Below are 8,292 nucleotides of genomic sequence, written 5' to 3'. Positions count from 1 at the left end.
TACAGCTATCCAAGGTAGATCGGTATTAATATGTCCTTGTCTGTGTTGTTATCTTTTCAGGATGGTCTGAAGCATGATCTGTGGTAATAGCCAATGCAAAAATAAGACTAAGAAACTGCACAATGAAGTGATATGTAAGTATGGAGTTCCAGAAACCATAGAAAGTGATCCAGCTACACATTCCACAGAAGAGATACTTAGAGAAGTAATTTCAGCATTAAACATTGAACAAGCGTTCTATACACTCCATCACCCCCAGAGCAGTGGGAAGGTAGAAAGAAAGAAAGAATGAATTGGTACACTGAAGTTAAAAATTCAAAAGGCAATGGCTGAGACAGGTAAACCATTGACAGAATGCCTTCTAATAGCGTTACACTCAGTCAGAGTCACTGCAAACAGAAAGATAGGGTTGAGCCCATATGAGATATTGTTTGGATGTCCACCCAAAACAGGACTATTTTTTCCTAAACAGCTTCAACATTTGCACTCAGATCTTACTGCATTTGTGGGATCACTGAATTAAAATAGAATTTATTTGTATCATCGTGTTTATGGTTCCCTTCCAGATCCAGATTCCCTTGCAGGGTCTCATTGTGTTAAGCCCGGAGACTGGGTAATGGTAAAGAAACATGTCCGGAGAACTCTCGAGCCCAGATTTGACGGACCGTATCAAGTTCAGTTGACCACTCCTACTTCGGTAAAACTTGAAGGGAAAGCCTCCTGGATATATACCAGTCACTGCAAGAAGGTTCTGAACCCAGAGGCCTCATCTTTGTAACCTATCTTTTACTCCCATGTATTACAACCTTGAATCCTAAAGGAGAATTGAGACAAGTTTATCAAATATCATCAGACTGTCGTAAAAAATGACTAACTTGTGTCTGATAGTTGGAACTTGACATTGTACGATTACCATATTTGGACGAATGTTAGTGTCCCTCCTTCAATAGTGGGGCATGTTTTTGACCCTTGATGGGTGGTCAACATTACTAAAAGAGTGAATAGACAAAGAATCCCAGGAAGTTGAAAAAGGGTTAATATTACGGCACTTAAGTTGGGAGATACTACTAGTAGTAATTTGAAGATTAGCTTTCAGAAGGCCTCAGATTATCTAGGCTGTCACATGCCATATTCAAAAGACTGTTTGGGCCGGTATGTGCATGATCCAGTTGGAGATGGGCATCAAATTTCACGAAAGGAGAAAATACCACCTGTACCCAAACAGGAGCTATTCCTGATCTTGGTGATAATTATAATCAAGGTGATCCTTCTATATACAAACAGGGAAGATATCATAGCCCCATGGGTGTAACAAGACTAGTGAACCCTGGTGCCTTTTCCACAATTCCCTAAGGCTTGTGGAACTAGCAGATATGATGGTACAACATATGAGAGGCGCCTTTAAGCTTCCAAATGATATCTATATATTGTGTGGTCATAATGCATATAAATGGATACCTATGGGAGCAGAAGCAACCTGTACATTAGCTAGACTCCAGTCAGCCACATGGGTATGGGAAGATAATGATTTTCCTTACAGTAACATACCAAATCATATATTGTTCAAGAGGGAAGCCAACCCGAGTAAGGCTAAATCCCTAGTACATGTTCCCTGGAAAGAAATGTTAGGCTTATCACTCGCACTAGTAGGGCAGAAATGCACATAATATTGAAAAGCTTGCTGACTTATTTGACATTATTACAGAATATGTTATAGATGCTTTAAATATAACTAGCACACATACCAGTCAGCTTATCTTAGTAACTAACCAGCATGCTATAGTCTTGGACTATCCCAAGGCGGTATGTGTCAGATAGTAGGCCCTGCCTGCTGCCATTATATAGAACCCCCTGGCCTGTTGCAAGTCAAGTATGATATCGAGCAGGCTAAGAAGGTAAAGGAAGAGTTCAGGAAAGTTAATAACTCTCAGGATAACTGGAATTTTAAGTGGCCAGATTTACTTAGTTGGCTAAACTTAGCTAACTGGTTTATGGGATTAGGTGGTTGGTTTTGAGGAATATTACATGCAGCTTTGTAGGTATTTATTATAGGAATACGGATTTATCTGATTGTCAAACTAATTCTTTATGCTGATGACAAAGTGTTGTAATGGTTATAAAAACGCAATGCAGATTAAAGTTCTGTGTGTAGAAAAAGGAGAAACATTGGGACATAAAATAACTTCTACATCCTTGCTTCCAGTAACAGTTCACATGCCTCAATTCATCAAGGATGATGGATGGATATGCGCCTACTGTGATGGATGAAACCCTTCTCAAGTCGACATATGTGTCCATTGTGGTGTTTTAGGAAGGAATCAGATAATTAGGGATAGATTTGTGTGGCCAGGAACACCCCACTCTTAGGTAAATGATTTATAGATGATCTGTGGGAAAGTATCTCAAGGCAAGTTTGATGATCCCACTGTTTATATGTCTACCCAAGTAAAACGTGATATACCACAGTTTTGGCTGTAACTCATGATAGGTAGATTCCTCAATCTAATGGCCACCATACTAGGTTAGGAAGGGATAGGAGGATCCAAGTTTTCACCTTTAGGGAGTATCAGGTCCCTTAGGAATAGAATAGTTGGATGTAGTATTTTCTCAAAAAGAGGGGAACTGTTAGAGTAATTCGTATAAATTGTATAATTATCAAAATATCTGCATTATATTCAATGAGATATGAGATATGTTTTAAGATTCTCTTAAAAGAAGACATTCCCCATCCTTTGAATACATAGGATAAAGATGATGTCATCAGGCATTCCAAACTAATGACTACCAGATATTCTTGAAGGGATTCAAGGAGGAAGAATCTTGTATAGAAGTGGACTACACATTGTATACTTGGCATCATCTGATTAGTTAATGTGTGTTAAGTGAAAGCATGAACCTATAAATAAAGGCTCCGTTCACAGCCATTTTAGATTTCTGTACATCAAACCATTGTATGTGCAATCTCTCCCAATTGGTCATTTTTGTGAATTTGAATGAATCCTGGACAAATTCTGGTATCGAGAAAAGTAACTCAAGAATGATGGAGTTCACTCTAAGGGTATGTTCACACGGCTTATTTACGGACGTAATTCGGGCGTTTTACACCTCGAATTACGTCCGAAAATGCGCCTTGATAGCGTTGACAAACATCTGCCCATTGAAAGCAATGGGCTGACGTTTGTCTGTTCACACGAGGCGTATATTTACGCGTTGCTGTCAAAAGACGGCGCGTAAATAGACGCCCACGCCAAAGAAGTGTCATGTCACTTCTTCAGACGTAAATGGAGCCGTTTTCCATGGACTCCATGGAGAACCAGCTCCAGTTACGTCCGTAATGGATGCGGCGTTCAAGCGCCTGCACATGCCGTTACGGCTGAAATGACGGGGCTGTTTTCTCCTGGAAACAGCCCCGTAATTTTCGGCCGTTACGGACGCTGCCGTGTGAACATACCCTAACACTGTCCTTACCTAGGGTAGCATATTCAGCTGATAGACCCACTCTTGGCCTTAAAGATATTGCCTCATCAGAGAAAACCCCTTTAATATGATAAGATGTTGCCTTAGCCACTACAGGGGAAATGCAGCATTACATGCATAAAAAAATAAATTTTTACATAGTTATTTTTTTTTTGTTAACCAAAATTACATAAAAACAAGGTTATTATCTAACGGAGAGAGAGAGAGAGAAAAAATATATCTTTTTTTGCCCACCAAAAGTTCCGGAACACCCTCATAACTTTTGAACGGCTCGAGGTAGAGGGTTGAAATTTGGTGGGATTTAATGGGGTCATAAAATCTACCAGTTAATGCCAAAAAAAAATCTTAAATGGCACGGGGGGTCGAGTGGGGGCTCATTTTAAAGCTCTTTTCAATACGAAAACAATGCCGCAATCGAAAGGATTTTTTTTCGCTGAGATATTTAACGTTAAAGTTATCATCTTTATTATCGGCTACCGCCGGTGTTAGCATTACCCAAAATGTACTGCGTGGGTAAAATCCTAAACGTGTGTGGGCGCGTGTGTGTGTGTGAGCTTGGGAATGTCACATCAAGGTGACTTTAAATTACGTATTATTACAATCGGCCTCGGCGATACAAAATGGACCTTGTCTACGATTGTAACATGATTTCATGCGTACATATTTTGGTAGTCGCTTGTGAATTGTGAATTGCGGTCCCATTCATTTCAGTGGGCCCATGCACACGACCGTGGTTTTCACGGTCCGTGCATGGCCCTGGAGCCTGGACCGCAAAAAGAACGGACATGTCTTATTACGGACGTGTTTTGCGGTCCAGGCTCATAGAAATTAATGCAAGCGGCTCATGAGTGACACTTTGCGGCCGTCCAAGTTGCAAATCATGGCCATGCACACAAGGCCCAAGGCTGGATATAGACATAAGTCTACTGTTAAAGGGGTTGTAGGATTTCAGCAAATTTATAAGGAAATGCACTTTAAACCCTAGTCATTTGTCACCTTTGCTACTGTAAATCATACCAGACTGGTATTCCGTTAGCCAAACTGGCCACTATTCAAGCTGTCATAAACACAGTAGCTATGGTTATCTTTCTATCCAATGGTAATGCTAACTCCCCTGCTCTACCCAGTCATTACACTGGCCACCTGTTGCTTTTAGGCTGAGTTCACATGGGGTGGATATGCCTCATAAAAGCACACAGCGTATCTTGTGTGCCGCAGGGAATTACGGGTGAAAAACCGCACCAAACTGTGGTGCAGTTTTTCGCCTGGAATGTCTGCTGTGGAAAATTGCAGCACTTAGCTGGCTATTCATCCCAGGAAACCGCTGCAGCCTGTGATTGGCTACAGTGGCAGTAACATGGGATGAAGCATCCTCCCAGGTGTCCGGTCCTCTGACGTCATCCAGGCCGGCCTCTTGGGATGACATTTCATCCTATGTGACTGCAGCTACAGCCTGTGATTGGCTGCAGTGGTCACATGGGATGAAATGTCATCCCAGGAGGCCGGCCTGAAGTTTAGTTGCAGAAAATCCGCAGTATTTACGCAACGTGTGAACTAACCCTTAGAATAAAATTTAAACTTCTGGTGATCATTTACAAGGCTCTCATAAATAAAATATATGTCATAAATAATTTTCTTTGCCTGTTACCTGTAATTCTTTTTATTTATACCTGTTCTTAAATTATCAATGTTTTCTCTCTTTGTCAGACTCATAAACGCTAAGAATACGATCTGAAAGAAGATTGCTATTTAAAAATAATGGCTTGTTCAAATGAATCAGTTTCATTATGATCAATGGACGATAACAAAAAAAAAAAGGCAGACAATAGACTTGGTGTAAGAAAACAAATAGTCTGCATGTTACTTATCTGGGAGCAAGTCAGAAATACAAGCAATCAGATCTGAACTAAAATCAATACACCTCTTTACATTGTATAGAGAACAAGGTGGATTCTGTTTATTCACCCACAGAAGGAAATAGATCAACCAGCTCACCTCTGCATTTTACAAGCTATTTTTCATAGATCTTATTATTTTAACCTATATATAATGCGTTTAATATATATTTCAGAACAGATTAAAAATGTCTCAAAAGTTCCGTATTTTTAGCCCCCTGACCTTAAAACTTGTGCAGTCATTTTTTATTAATACCTGAGGTGACATGTCAAATGTCAGCACAGGAAGAGTATGTTTACACTTGTGTCGTGGCTTCGTATATATAATTGAAGCTACAACGGTCTGTCTAATCCGCTGTATGATGGATACTAAGGGCACGGTCAGAGTTTTTCCGCTGCAAATGTTGGTGCAGATTTGGGGCAATTACGCAATGAATCTGCACCAACATTTGCATATTTGGCAGGTAATTCAGACGTTGCAGAAAACACATCGGATTTGCCACAGATTTCAGTTTTTGCATTGCAAAGGCTGAAATACGCAGTGAAATTCCGCTTGTTCTCCGCAACAGTCAGTGCATACTGCGGACTGAAAATTCCACACCACAGCCTATGGTCCGCAGCGGAGTTTTCCGCAACGTCTGAACGTTTGCCTAAAAATGTATTGAAACAAATGTAAAAAACTTCCGCTGGAGAATTCCACTGCGGACTGTCCACAGCGGAATTCCACAGCAATTCCTCCACGTCTGGCCGTGCCCTAACGGTATCCTGACGTACCTCATTACCTTTCAGTGGGTTCTGTCAGTGTTTGCATCTTGGTGTCTGTCGTTTTGACGGGGAGAATAGCGCTACACAAAGTGCTATTCCTCCTGTCAAATTTGACACAAATGTGAACAGAGCCTAATAAAAAAGTATAGGCTACTTTTGACATAAAATGGTAGTGGTGCAGCTTACTGTTGCAATACTACCGCATTAAAAAAATGCGCTTCTGCAATTTCGGACGGCTATGGATTTGTATCGATAGCCGTCCGATCCATATTTGCGGACAGTAAAAACTATTATGGTCATGTGCATGAGGCCTAAGGCTGCATTCACACACAGGAATTTGCCACATTTTTTTTAGGCTGAATATGCTGCGCCAAGATGTTACTTTAAAGTCTAGAGTGAATTATTAAAAAGTGTAAATACAGTACTCAAGATTTTAGGTTGTGGAGTTTTTTTTGTTTTTTTCTGGTGTTTTTCCTATAGGCTTCTCTCTAGGACTTCAAAAATGGCACACACTAAAACGTCACATTTTTTAAAAACACTGCCATTTTTACATGCTTTTTTTCATGCAGTTTAAAATACCAGACGAAAACCCTTGTGTGATACCTTCACACACAGTGTTTTTAGGAAAAATTTCAAGTTTTTCCTGATGTTTAGGGTATTATTAAATAGGGTATTTTTTTCTTTAGTCTAGTGTTTTTTGAGTCAGTGGTGATTCTTTTAAATTGCAGCAAGGGGGTGGTTTGGTGTTTTTTTTCAGGCATTTTCCCATAGGCATCTCTATAGCAAGAAAAAAAAACTGCACATGACTAAAAAACGCTACCCAAAAAATTATTGTAAAAAATACATGAAATTCATAGCATTTTTATGTAAAAAAAAAAACACCACACAAAAAGTGTGTGAAGAAAGCCTGAAGGATGCCTTACTAAGTTGTTTACTGGATTCCATATACCCACTTTAAGATAAATCTAAGTTTACGTGTAGTCTTATGGAAAATCACAGATATCAAAGACAATCCCTCATTTTCCTTTTGATGGCGTTAGCATGGAAGCGATACCTCATTCTAATTTCTGACAGTGCAATTCCCCAATATAAGGTTCTTAAAGAGGACCTGTCAGCCCTCCTGACATGTTTTAGTAAAGACTTGTATTCTCCATGAAATAATATGGCTGGATCAATATTTCTTAGAACTTTGCATTGTGCTGTTGGTCTTTAATTCCTCCTGGAAATGAACGAATACATTGATATCAGGGCGTCACCATTGCCGTTGTCAATAGAGTGTCTCCCTACACAATCTAAGGCCTTATTCACACGAACGTGTTAAACGTCCGTGTGACGGCCGTTGAAACAACGGCCGTGACACGGACATATATAATTCATGTGACACGGCCACTGTTTCAAGGGACCATGTGAAGACTCCGTGAGAAAATAGAACATGTGCTATTTTTTCACGCTTCACGCATCCCTCCATAGACTCTAGTCTATGGGGGATGCGTGATATCACGTCCCGGAGCGCAGAGCACGGATGCACCTCGGATGTGAAAAACTGCCGTTTTTTCACGTCCGAGATGCAAAAGGCCCGTGTGAATCCGGCCTTACACCAGGGGCGTAGCTAGGGGGGGGGCAGGCGGGGCACGTGCCCCGGGCATAACTTAGAGGGGGGCGCCAGCGCCACCTCCTCCTGCACTATAATTGTACCTGTGTCTATAGGACATAGGTACAATTAGAAGCAATGAATGACCGGGTACGTTCCGTGCCCGGCTATTCAGCGCTTTTGTACCAGTGAAGCGACTGGTACCTTTTGTACCAGTGAAGCTTCCATCGATGAAAGGCGCTGATTGACAGGCAAAGTCATCCTGCCCAGCCAATCAGTGCCTTTCATAGACGCTTCGTTCAACCCCCAGGAGACCTGCGCAGAAGAGAGCAGGTCTCCATGGCTGCTGGCCGGCGTGGGAGCGGGATTAAGGTGAGTTTGAATACTTGTTTTTTTTTATTGTAATAAAAAAGTGTGTGGCTGTATCTACGGGGGGGACTTTATCTACGGGGGGGCTTTATCTACAAGGGGGACTTTATCTATGGAGGGCTTTATCTACACGGGAGGTGCTTTATCTACAAGGGGGACATTATCTACGGGGGGACTTTATCTACACGCGGGGGG

The sequence above is a fragment of the Rhinoderma darwinii genome, chromosome 2, assembly GCF_050947455.1.
Source record: "Rhinoderma darwinii isolate aRhiDar2 chromosome 2, aRhiDar2.hap1, whole genome shotgun sequence".
NCBI classification, from domain to species: Eukaryota; Metazoa; Chordata; class Amphibia; order Anura; family Rhinodermatidae; genus Rhinoderma; species Rhinoderma darwinii.
Note: the sequence above shows the minus strand (reverse complement) of the source record.